The sequence below is a fragment of the Psammomys obesus genome, unplaced genomic scaffold (genome assembly GCF_907164565.1).
Source record: "Psammomys obesus unplaced genomic scaffold, mPsaObe1.curated_primary_1811, whole genome shotgun sequence".
Classification (NCBI taxonomy): domain Eukaryota; kingdom Metazoa; phylum Chordata; class Mammalia; order Rodentia; family Muridae; genus Psammomys; species Psammomys obesus.
Window position 1 is genome coordinate 4,670,446 of NW_026596427.1, and position 13,224 is coordinate 4,683,669.

Consider the following 13,224-nt stretch of genomic DNA (forward strand, 5'->3'; position numbering starts at 1 on the left):
ATAAAATTAATATATACAATCTATATCTCAAAGACAAATGTTTACAGAAATGAGTCAATAACTGATTTTAGTGAAGGAGAACTGCATCTCTAAATGCTGAACATAAATTTCATCTTGAATGTTTACGAGTAAATTTTTATATATATTTCACAGAGGTCAAAATGACTGCTTCTGTTTCAGAAAAGGATCCAGATTTCCTATCCTTGGAGAATAAAGTATTTAATCACCATTTACTTTTATTTGAGTTCACTGAATAATAATGCAGTAAAAGTCAAAAAGGCACTTGAGAGGGAAATATGCCAAAAATCATTTTAAATGAAACGGTTGCCAGTAAAAGACAGATGCAAAGCCAAGAAAATATTTGTATTAGTTAAAAAAAACTAGAAAACAAGATTTAAATTAAGAATCAGCCTACTAGAAAACAACAACATATCAACATTAGAAGAAACAGTTAACTTTCTTAGGTGCTTGCAACCTCCTTAACATCTTACAGATATGTCAGCTAATGTTGCAAATATTAGGTATAAATCACAGGATCTTACTGTATTTATTAACTTAATGTTTCACAATGCTGTTTTCGAATTAGCAGAACATGGCATTTTTTTTTCAAATTAAGGCTTCATATTCTAACATATAAAAACACAACCACCTTCCCCCAAATATTTTCAATGCTTTAACTTCATTTTAAAACATAATTAATAAAGCAAAAGAAAACAAAACTCTGGTCAATTTGCTTTCTTCATGTATGCAGAAATATTTTCATCAGATCATAGTTTTCTTTTTTTTTAATTCCCTTTTTGCTGGTTGCTTGCTCTGCCTCTTGACCTAGGGTTAACGTTATTAAATCATTTTTACAAAATGTTCTTGAACTAAAGGTTTCTGTTAGGGCTGAGTCGCACCATAATCACCTATTTTCAGTAAACAAAAAGTTATTGGATTTAAGGGGTGTGTTATGGTTAAGCAACACCAAATTAGAAACAGGTTTTTACAGTTTACAATCTCAAGGTTCATAATGTGATGAAATATCCTGCATCATATTATGCATTGCATCACACACGAAGCTCTTTCACCCTTCTTCTAAAGCAGCAGATGATACAAGAAAGACACCATACCGGTGACGATTTCCAGGTCTACTCTTCTCCTCAGCCTCAATCAGGAGGGCCAGGGTGTGACACTGGAAATAAGGAGAAGTGATGTTTAGTTGGTCCATCCAAACTTCAAGATGTCTCATTCTTTCTGTAATTCCCTTCTACTTATTTGAAAACCACTGGAGGACATTTGCTCAACTATGTTCATAGCAGCATTATGTGTAATAGCCAGAATCTGGAAACAACCTCGATGTCACTCAAGGGAGGAATGGATACAGAAATTGTGCTACATTTACACAATGGAATACTACTCAACAATTAAAAATAAGGAAATCATGAACTCTGTAGGCAAATGGTAGGAACTAGAAAAGAGCATCCTGAGTGAGCTATCCCAGAAGCAGAAAGACATACATGGTATATACTTACTTATAAGTGGATATTATACATATAATATAGGATAAACATTCTAAAATCTATAGTCCTAAAGAAGTTCAACAACAAGGAGGACCCTAGGGAAGAAGCTGAAGCCTCACTCAGAAGGACAAACAGGATAGACATCAGAAGTAGAAGACAAGAAACAAGACAGGAGTCTTCCACAGGGGACCTGTGAAAGATTCTACCCACCAGGGTATCAAAGGATATTCTGAGACTCATAGCCAAACTTTGGGCAGAGTGTAGGAAACCTTATGGAAGAAGAGGGAGATAGATCTGGAGGGGATAAGAACAACACAAGGAGACCAACAGAGCCAAAAATCCTGAGGCCAGGGGATCCTGCAGAGACGAACCAAGGACCATGCATGGAGAGGACTTAGAACCCCTGCTCAGAGGAAGCCCATTGGCTGCTGAGTTTCCATGTGGTTTCCTTAGTAAGGGGATCAGGTTCAGTAGCAGACTCTCTGATCACCTCCTTTTGAGCAGTGCAGCCTTGCCAGGTCACAGAGGAAGATGATGTAACCAGCCTTGATGAAGCCTGATAGGCTAGGGTTAGATAGAAGGGGAGGAGGCCCTTCCCTATCAGGGGACTAGGGAAAGGGCATAGGGGGAGAAGAGGGTTGGTGAATGGGACTGGGAGGAGATAAGAGAGGGGTTCTCCATTGGGGTACAAAGTTAATAATTGTAATAAATGAATAAATGAATAAATAAATAAATAAATAAATAAATAAATAAATAAATAAATAAATAAATAAATAAATTTTAAAAATAGATCATAGTTTTCAGATAAACCTTCTTGGCTTAAAACTGATTGTTAAACTTTCTTTGTAATATAAAGAAATTGTGAGTCTCAGTGTGTATCTGTGGGTATGAGTAACTCCTGTGCAGGTGCCCTAGGATCAGTGAACAGGGTGCCAAATCCCTGGAGATGGAGTTATAAGCAGTTGTGAAACATCTGACTTGTGTACTGTGAACCAAAACCAGGTTCTCTGCAAAAACACCAAGCATTCTTTACCAATGATCCACCTATGCAGCCATGTGTAATAGTCTGTTAAAGTAAAAATAACAACCAAACTTCAGTTGTTGAAAATACGTATCTCCTTTTTTGTGCTGCCCAGTGATGGATCCATAAGGTGTTGTTCTTGATTCCTGTCATAACTTAAAAGAAAATTACCCAGTGTCTGGAGCCCTTGATGTCCTGAAGATGAAAGAGGAAGATGTTCTCAAATTCCTTGCATCAGGAACCCACTTTGGTGGCCCCAACCTTGACATTCATATGGAGCAATACATCTACATCAATACATCAATATGATGGTATCTACATCATAAACCTGAAAAAGACCTTGGAGAAGCTGTTGCTTGCAGCTCTGGCTATTGTTGCCATTGAGAACCTTGCTGATGTCAGCCTCATCCCATCCAGGAACACTGGCCAGCGAGCTATGCTGAAGTTTGCTGCTTCCACAGGAGCCACTCCAATTGCTATCCACTTTACAACTGGGACCTTCACTAACCACATCCAAGCAACTTTCAGGAAACCAGGGCTCTTAGTGGTGACTAGTCCCAGGGTTAACCACTAGCCCCTCACAGAGGCGTCTCGTGTCAGCTTGCCCAAAATCACTCTGTGCAACACAGATTCGCCTCTTTACTATGTGGAAGTTGCCATCCTATGCAATAACAAGAGAGCTCACTCCATAAGTCTGATGTAGTGGATGCTGGCCAGGGAAGTTCTTTGCACTCATGGCGCTTTCTCCCGTGATCACCTGTTTGAGATTATGCCTGATCTTTACTTTTTTTTTAAATTATACTTTATTTACTTTGTATCCCCCCTCTAGTTCCCTCCCTCTTCCCCTCCCAATCCTTTCCTTTTTCCCCCTTCTCCACACACTCCCCTCCCCAAGTCCACTGGTAGGGGAAGGTTTCTTTTTCTTCCTTCTGATCCTAGTCTGTTAGGTCTCATCAGGAGTGGCTGCATTGTCTTCTTCTGTGGTCTGGTAAGGCTGCTCCCCACTCAGGGGTAGGTGATCAAAGAGCAGGTCAATCAGTTCATTTCAGAATCACTCCCTGTTCCCATTACAATGGGACCCACTTGGACACTGAACTGCCATGGGCTACATCTGTGCAGGGGTTCTAGGTTATCTCCATGCATGGTACTTGGTTGGAGTATGAGTCTCTGGAAAGACCCCTGTGCTCAATTTTTTTTGGTTCTGTTGCTCTCCTTGTGGACCTCCTGTCCTCTTACTATTATTTCCCAGTTCTTTCATAAGATTCCCTGCATTCTGCCCAAAGTTTGCCCATAAGTCTCAACATCTGCTTTGATAGTCTGCAGGGCAGAGCCTTTCAGAGGCCCTCTGTGGGAGGCTCCTAACTTGTTTCCTGTTTTCTTCTTCTTCTGGTGTCCATCCTCTTTTCCTTTTGGAGTGGGGATTGAGCATTTTGGCCAGAGTCCTCCCTCTTGATTAGTTTCTTTAGGTGTACAGATTTTAGTAGGTTTATCCTATATTATATGTCTATATGAGTGAGTATATATCGTGTGTGTCTTTCTGCTTCTGGGATAGCTCACTCAGGATGATCCTTTCCTAATCCCACCATTTACCTGAAAATTTCATGATTTCCTCATTTTTCATTGCTGAGTAATATTCCATTGTGTAGATGTACCACAATTTCTGTATCCATTCTTCAGTTGAGGGGCATCTGGGTTGTTTCCAGCTTCTGGCTATTACACATAAAGCTGCTACAAACATGGTTGAGCTGAGAAATGGGACCATCCCATACTAGAAAGAAAAACACCTGGACCTTGAATAAGGGCCAGCTAAGAAAGAAGGACAAGTCAGACAATTAGGGCTACTAAACCTTGAGTAGAGGCCAGACCAGATGGCCCTCCTCAGAAGACAGGATGAGCTTATTTTAAGATAAGAAACCTGGGGCAGGGAGGACTGCCCTTGGAAGAAGCTGTAAGCTGCCAGCTGCAAAACTGCTATCTTTTCTGCTGACTCGTCAATGTAAAGATACATGTGTGGCCTGATTTTTAGGCATAAAAACTCTGTGCTTTGTATGCTTGGGGTAGTCTCCTGCCTTGAAGGGACGACCCCCATCGTGATCGGAATAAACTGCTTCTTGCTTTTGCATTGAACTGCAGTCTGTGAGTTTCTTTGGGGAGGGAGCGGTATGGATTCCCTGCATCAGGAGTGCAGGTTTTGCATGTGGTGTGTTGGCCAGGAAACCTACTCGGCCCTTCCCGGACTCTCACCAGACCGGGCTCGGAGGTCAGGCTGAAACAAGTCAGTCATTTTGTTTGTTAGATTTCAGGTTTCTGCAGATTCTGTTTTGTTCTGGTTAGGTGCCTGTCTGAACAGTCGTGGTTGTTTGATTAGGCCATTGCGATTGACGGATGCATCAGAACATCGCTTGGCAGGAAGCTGGAGGATGCTCCAGGTTCCCTTTGCTGGGAGGTTGGATCGGAGATGGTCCTCCTCCCGTCTGAGTCTGATTTTCGTAGAGAATGGCCGGGAAGCTGTTCCTTTAGGGCACGGTGGTATCACCCGCAAGGGCATCCTTGTCTGATTGCTTGCCTGGTTCTTTTTGTCTTTGTTGTTGTTGCCTCTCTGACTTTTCTGATGGACGATTTCAATATGGCACAGATTGTGACTACACCCTTATCCATCACCCTTGATCATTTCTCAGAAGTGAGATATAGGGCACATAACCTCTCAGTGGAAGTCAGAAAAGCGAAGTGGCGAACCTTTTGTTCCTCGGAGTGGCCTGCCTTTCAGGTTGGATGGCCACCGGAGGGCACCTTTCACCTTGACAGGATTCTTGCTCTTAAGGCTAAGACTCTCCAAGCACAGGGGGGCCATCCTGATCAGTTACCCTATGTCCTAACCTGGGAAGACATTGTTTGCCATCCACCCCCCTGGGTGCACCCCTTTGTTCTTTCCACAGAGACTCCTTCAACAACTGTTTGTGCCATTAAGGAAGAGGAGAAAAAGAAAGTGCTCACTTCTCCAGAAGCAGATCTCCTCCTTTTTGACCTTCTGCCCCCTTATCCGCCAGCCATCGCCCCTACTCCTGCCAGTTCCCTGGCCGGTTCTCCTGCCAGACCTCCGACTGTTTCCCCTGTCAGTCTCCTGGAGGCTGTCAGTTCTCCCTCGGGGCCTAGGATGGGGCTAGCATGCAGTTTTTCTAGTCCCCTTTTAGGGCCTTCACCAGGAGCTGTCGGTCCCTCAGCACCGCTGCTGCAGACACTGCCAGAGGTCCTGCTGCAATCATCAAGCGACCCTCAGAATGAAGGGGGCCCGGCAGCTGGAACACGGAGCCGCAGAGCAACTCAGCTGGACTCGGTGGCTCTCCCGTTACGAGCCTATGGGTTCCCAGATAGGGATGGGAATCAACCTCTTCAGTACTGGCCTTTTTCCTCAGCTGATCTCTACAATTGGAAAGCCCACAATCCCCCTTTTTCTGAGAACCCCCAAGCCTTAACTGACTTGTTTGAATCTGTCCTTTTCTTTCACCAGCCCACTTGGGATGATTGCCAACAGCTTTTACAGACACTCCTGACTACCAAGGAGAGGGGATGAGTTCTTCTAGAAGCAAGAAAGAATGTCCTGGGGGCGGATGGGAGGCCTACAGTTCTCCCCGATGAGATTGATAATGGGTTTCCTCTCTCGCTTCCTAACTGGGATTACAATACACCAGAGGGTAGGCAGCACTTGAAGGTTTATCACCAGATTCTAATGGCAGGTCTCGGTGGGGCTGCTCAAAGACCCACCAATTGAACTAAGGTAAGAGAAATGGTCCAGGGGCTGGAGGAATCTCCTGCAGCCTACTTAGAATGGCTGATGGAAGTGTTCCGCTGGTTTACTCCCTATGACCCTTCTTCAGATGAGTACAAGGCAACAGTAGCTGTATCTTTCATAGATCAGTCAGCTAGGGATATTCGTAGGAAACTTCAGAAATTAGAAGGTCTGCGGGATAAGTCATTGAAGGATTTAGTGCAAGTGGCAGAGAAAGTTTTCTATAGTCAAGAAACAGAAGAAGAAAAAGAAGAGAGGAAACAGAAAGAACAGGAGATGAGAGAAAGAGAGAGAGACAAGAGGCAGGATAAAAAATTGACTAAGATTCTGGCCACTGTAGTTCAGGAAAGTCGTACTTAAAGCGAGAGAGTTCCTGGCAACTGTAAAGGCCCTTTGTCTAAGGCCCAGTGTGCCTACTGCAAGGAAAAGGGACACTGGATGAGAGAATGCCCCAAAAGGAAGAAGAAGCAGCTGAATTCTTGAGCCACGGGGACCCGGGTCCTAACCTTGAACAATGACAGTGATTAGGGAGGAAGGGTTCGGTTCCCCTCCCCGAGCCCAGGGTAACCCTCAAGGTGGAGGGGAAGCCAGTCCATTTTCTAGTGGATACTGGAACTCAACATTCAGTTCTGTTGCAAGACTCAGGGGCTAAAAAAGAAAAAAAAATCATGGGTTCAAGGGGCCACTGGATGTAAGCAATACACATGGGCTACCCGAAGAACAGTGGACCTCAGAGTGGGCTGGGTATCCCACTCATTCTTAGTCATGCCTGACTGCCCATACCCATTGCTGGGACGAGATATCCTGACCAAAATAGGAGCCCACATCTATTTTAACGCAGAAGGCCCACAGGTTACAGATAAAAGAGGGGATCCTATTCACGTGCTTACAATTCACTTGGGAGATGAATACCGGCTATTTGAAAATTTAAAAGAGGGGAAAAAGACATTGACTGGTGGGTAAAGAAATACTCTGAGGCCTGGGCTGAAACAGCTGCCTTAGGGAAAGCAAGAAAGCAACCGCCAGTCCAGATAGAGCTAAAACCTCAGGCAGCCCCAGTTGCAGTGTGGCAGTATCCAATGTCTAAGGGAGCCCATGATGGGATTTGCCCTCATATACAGTGACTCCTTCCCCTAGGGGTTTTAAAAAGATGTCAGTCTGCTTGGAATACTCCATTACTGCTGGTCCGAAAACCCGGGAGCAATGATTATCGGCCTGTACAGGACCTGAGGGAAGTTAATAAACAGGTTATGGACTTACATCCAACAGTCCCCAACCCATATAACCTGCTGAGCTCCCTTCCCCCTGACAGAGTCTGGTATACTGTTCTAGACCTTAAAGATGCATTCTTTTGTCTTCAATTTAGCCCTGCCAGCCAAGACATTTTCACTTTTGAATGGAAAGATCCCGACTCCGGGGTCTCAGGCCAACTAACATGGACTTGACTTCCCCAAGGATTTAGGAATTCTCCTACCATATTTGATGAAGCCCTGCACTGAGACCTGGCACACTTCTGGGCCACAAATACTCAGGTAACTCTTCTCCAGTATGTGGATGACATCTTACTAGCTGCAGATTGTCGGAAAACCTGTCTCGAAGCCACCAGCCAACTGTTACAAGAATTGGGCGAACTCGACTATAGAGCATCAGCAAAGAAGGCCCAGATATGTCGGAAACAGGTCAGTTACCTGGGGTATATACTGAAAGAAGGAAAAAGATGGTTATCGGAGGCTAGAAAAGAGACTGTGTTTCATATACCCCCTCCACAAACTACTAAACAACTGAGGAAATTTCTTGGTACAGCGGGGTTTTGCCGATTATGGATTCCTGGGTTCGCTGAAATGGCAGCACCTCTGTATGCCCTTACAAAGGGCAATGACTCTTTTTCCTGGGGAAAAGATGAACAGGCTGCATTTGATAATATTAAACAGGCTTTAATGTCAGCTCCAGCCTTGGGACTTCCTGATGTCACTAAACCTTTTCATCTCTATGGCCGAGAACCAGGGGATGGATAAAGGGGTGTTAACTCAAAAGATTGGACCCTGGAAGAGACCGGTTGCTTATCTATCTAAAAAGCTTGATCCAGTAGCAGCAGGATGGCCGACCTGACTCCAGATAATAGCAGCAGTCGCCGCCGCATTGGTAAAGGATGCTGACAAGCTGACCTTGGGACAAGATCTTACCGTCTATGCCCCTCATGCCCTTGAGAGTGTTGTCAGACAGCCACCTGATCGCTGGCTCACAAATGCTCACATGACTCATTACCAAACTTTGCTTTTAAATAACGACAGGATTACTTTTGCCCCAGCAACGGGGCTAAATCCTGCCACCCTGTTACCAGATCCAGAGATTCAACCCCCAGAACATGATTGTTTGCAGGTGTTGGCAGAAGAACAGGGATGGCAAAAGGACTTAAAAGACCAGCCTCTGCTGGATGCAGAGGTGACATATTACACAGATGGGAGTAGCTTTTTAGAAAATGGAAAAAGAAAAGCGGGAGCAGCGGTGGTGGATGGACACAAGGTAATATGGGCCCAAGCGCTGCCAGAAGGCACCTCTGCTCAACAGGCAGAACTAATTGCCTTAACTCAAGCATTAACTTTGGGAAAAGACAAAAAGATAAACATCTACACTGACAGCAGGTATGCCTTTGCTACGGCCCATGTGCACGGGGCCATCTACCAGCAGAGAGGCTTACTAACATCAGCAGGTAAAAAAAATTAAAAATAAAAATAAAATCTTGGCCTTGCTCAATGCCCTACTACTGCCCACCAAGGTAAGCATAATTCACTGCCTGGGACATCAGAAGGGAAATTCCAAGGCGGCAAAGGGAAATAACATGGATGATCAGGAGGCTAAAGCAGCTGTTAGAGGAAGTTGTGCTCCAATTATATTAACTGCTGAGTTGCCAGAGAAGGAACGACTAAAATACTCAGAGGATGACCTGGAGCAAATACAGAGGAAACAAGGGACATTCGATGTTAATGTGGGAGCATGGATTGACTCCAAAGATAAGATCATTTTGCCATAGAAAGATGCTAAGAGACTAATAGCACAAATGCATCAGTGAACTCATTTAGGAGCAAGGAAATTGACTGAAATTGTTCTCCAATATCCTTACCGAATACTAAACCTCACTGCTCTAACCGAAAAAGTGGCTCAGGCATGCACCCCCTGCCAAAAGGTAAACATAGGGAAGAATTTCCAAAGCTCGGGAAAACGGCTAAGGGGAACTAGACCTGGAATGCATTGGGAAGTGGACTTTACTGAGATCAAGCCAGCCAGGTAAAGAAATAAATATCTTCTAGTCTTTGTAGATACCTTCTCAGGATGGGTGGAAGCTTTTCCCACCAAGAAAGAGACTGCTCTGGTTGTAGCCAAGAAGATTTTAGAAGACATTTTTCCCCGGTTTGGTGTTCCAAAGGTAATTGGGTCAGACAATGGGCCGGCCTTCCTTGCTCAGGTAAGTCAGGAGGTGGCCAGATTTTTGGGGACTAATTGGAAATTACATTGTGCTTATAGACCCCAAAGTTCAGGACAAGTAGAAAGAATGAATAGAATCTAAAAGAGACCCTTACTAAATTGACCATGGAGACTGGCGGTGACTGGATGGTACTCCTCCCTCTGGCTCTTTTTAGGGTCAGGAATACTCCTTCCTTGTTGAATCTTACACCTTTTGAACTATTGTATGGAGTTCCCGCTCCCTTAACTCTCCTTGGAGACCCTCTTTACATAACTAGTAGTAACTCTGACTTGTTGTCCAGGTTAAAGGGACTGCAGCTTATTCAAAAAGAAATCTGGAGCAAGGTTGACAGTGCATATGCGCCAGGATCCTTAGAGGTGCCCCATCAGTTCCAAGTTGGAGACTTGGTTTATGTACGGTGACACCGTAGTCAGAATTTGGAACCCCGGTGGAAAGGTCCTTACTGCATCCTGCTCACCACCCCAACGGCTGTGAAGGTAAAAGGCATTGCTGCTTGGATCCACACATCACACGTCAAACCCGCTCCAGAGGACTCCACTTCTGACTGGAAAATCCAGCCCAGTGACAATCCCTTAAAACTTAAGCTTGTTAAAAATGTAAGCCGAGAGTGATATTCACAAACTGCTGGTGCTTTTGGCTCTGTTAAGCACTTACAGTACTTGCTTGGGCTCAAGTCCTCACCAGCCCAAACTTTTGACTTGGGACATATTATAATTTGGTCTGTATCAAAGATAGCCCCACCTTTCACATGGTGGGCGGACTTGTACCCTGACCTTTGTAAAATAGCTTTAGGAGCATCTGCAAACTGGGATTTGCAAAGCCACCTAGACCCCAACGTGGTTCCTGGGGACTCTAGATGTGGGTCTTTCAGTGAGAGAAGGGGCTTAAATCCCTGGGGGGGGGCTGTGGGACCACCAACCACCACAGTATGCTGCGAGTCCTAACCTTTTATGAATGTCCAGGACCCCACCAGTAACCTAAATTAGTAAACAAATGTGGGGGAAAAATGACTTCTACTGCAAAAATTGGGGTAGATACTTACTGGAAGCCTACCTCCAGTTGGGATTACATTATTGTTAAAGCTAATTACAGTCATGCCAAACCTCCAGATCAGGGACCAAACAATAGATGGTATTATCAGCCAATATGTACCACCTGGTGCCACCCCCGCTAATCTGGTTCACAGACGCTGGAAAACGGATTTCAACTAACTGGGTGACGGGGTTCACTTGGGGCCTATGAATATATAAGGAAAGATATGATGATGGGTTACTTTTCACCATCAAATTGAAAATAACAGCCCCATCTGCTGAAGTAGGGCCAAATAAAGCTGGCCCTCATCTTGTTCCCCCAGTAAAATCAGACCCCCAGACTATGGCCCCACATCCAGTAAACCCCTCACTGACTCCTAACTCAAAAGTAGGTATAGATTCTTCTTCCCCTAAGCATCCTGGACAATACATTGCTTCCCTAGCACAGGGAGCCTTCCAGGCCCTAAATAACACCAACCCGAAGGTTACTGAGTCTTGTTGGTTATGCTTTGGAATTGCTCCCCCATATTATGAAGGAATTGCCTTTACAGATAAAATAAGTAACAACCAAGAGGCCACAGCCTGCTGTTGGACGCAAAAGGAGGCTAGACTTTCCCTGTCTGCCTTTTCAGGGCAAGGACTCTGTGTAGGTAAAGTCTCCCCCCGTCATCAGCTTTTATGCAACCAAACCTATAATGTTGCAGGCCTGTCTGGGTACCTCATACCACCAATCAATGGATGGTGGGCCTGTGTGACAGGAATTACTACTTGTGTCAGTACTCAGGTGCTTGTCAATTCATCTGATTACTGTGTCCTGGTCCAGGTAATCCCCAAGTTACCTATCACCCATATGAAGAGCCCTTTCAATACTGGGAACTCTGTGGGGGAACCGCTGATACGAACAAAAAGAGACTTGGGAATTTCCCTAGCCATAATGCTTGGGATCAGGCTAGGAGCAGCAGGGACAGCAACGGGAGGGTCAGCTATAGCCCTCCGACATAGCGGGTTAAAAGAGCTTAGGGCAGCTGTTGATGAGGACATAGAAAGATTAAAAAGCACAATTAGAGAGCTAAAAGATTCCTTACAGTCATTATCAGAGATGGTGTTACAGAATAGAAGGGGCTTAGATTTAATGTTTCTGCAACAAGGAGGTTTATGTGCTGCCCTAAAAGAAGAATGCTGTTTCTATGTTGACCATACTGGAGTTGTCACTGAGACCCTAGATAAGGTCAAGGAGGGCTTAGAAAAGAGAAAGCGAGAACGAGCCCAAAGCTTAGGATGGTTTGAAGGATGGTTTAATTCCTCTCCATGGTTGACCACTTTAATCTCCACCTTGCTTGGCCCTTTGCTAATTCTTTTCCTGATTGTAAACTTTGGACCCTGAATTTTTAACAAGCTGCTTAACTTCATGAGAGAACGGATAAGTACCATTCATGTCCTTATGCTTTGACAGCAGTATCAGCAAGTAGAGGTGCAGGCTGAATCTAGCCTGTAATTTTAGGGTTAAAATTATACCAAAGAAAAAGGGGGGAATGAGAAATGGGACCATCCCAGACTAGAAAGAAAAACAACTGGACCTTGAATAAGGGCCAGCTAAGAAACAAGAACAAGTCAGACAATTAGGGCTACTAAACCTTGAGTAGAGGCCAGACCAGATGGCCCTCCTCAGAAGACAGGATGAGCTTAAGATAAGAAACCTGGGGCAGGGAGGACTGCCCTTGGAAGAAGCTGTAAGCTGCCAGCTGCAAAACTGCTATCTTTTCTGCTGACTAGTCAATGTAAAGATACATGTGTGGCCTGATTTTTAGGTATAAAAACTCTGTGCTTTGTATGCTTGGGGTCGTCTCCTGCCTTGAAGGGGCAACCCCCATCGTGATCGGAATAAACTGCTTCTTGCTTTTGCATTGAACTGCGGTCTGAGAGTCTCTGGGGAGGGAGCTGTACAAAGTTCCTGCATCAGGAGTGCAGGTTTTGCAGAGCAAATGTCCTTAGTGTGCACTTGAGCCTCTTTTGGACATATACCTAGGAGTGGTTATGGCTGGATATTGAGGAAGCGCTATTACTTGTTGTCTAAGAAAGCACCAGATTGATTTCCAGTGTGGTTGTACCAGTTTACATTTCCAACAGCAGTGGAGGAGGGTTCCCTTTTTCCCACAACCTCTCCAGCATTGGTTGTCACTTGAGGTTTTTATTTTGGTCATTCTGATGGGTGTAACATGAAATCTCAGGGTTGTTTGATTTGCATTTCCCTGATGGCTAATGAGATTGAGCATTTCTTTAAGTGTTTCTCTGCCATTCTATATTCCTCTACAGAGAATTTTCTGTTTAGCTATGTTCCCCATTTTTTAATTGGATTTCTTTATTTGCTGCTTTTTAGCTTTTTAGTTCTTTATATACAC

The 13,224-nt window shown here is 44.5% G+C and overlaps 2 pseudogenes; both read left to right on the plus strand.

Moving 5' to 3' along the window:
* Positions 1-296: 296 nt before the first annotated feature.
* Positions 297-3,307, plus strand: LOC129669524 (40S ribosomal protein SA-like; annotated as a pseudogene).
* A 1,842-nt stretch (positions 3,308-5,149) lies between these two features.
* On the plus strand, positions 5,150-10,405 carry LOC129669525 (uncharacterized; annotated as a pseudogene).
* The last annotated feature ends 2,819 nt before the right edge of the window (positions 10,406-13,224 follow it).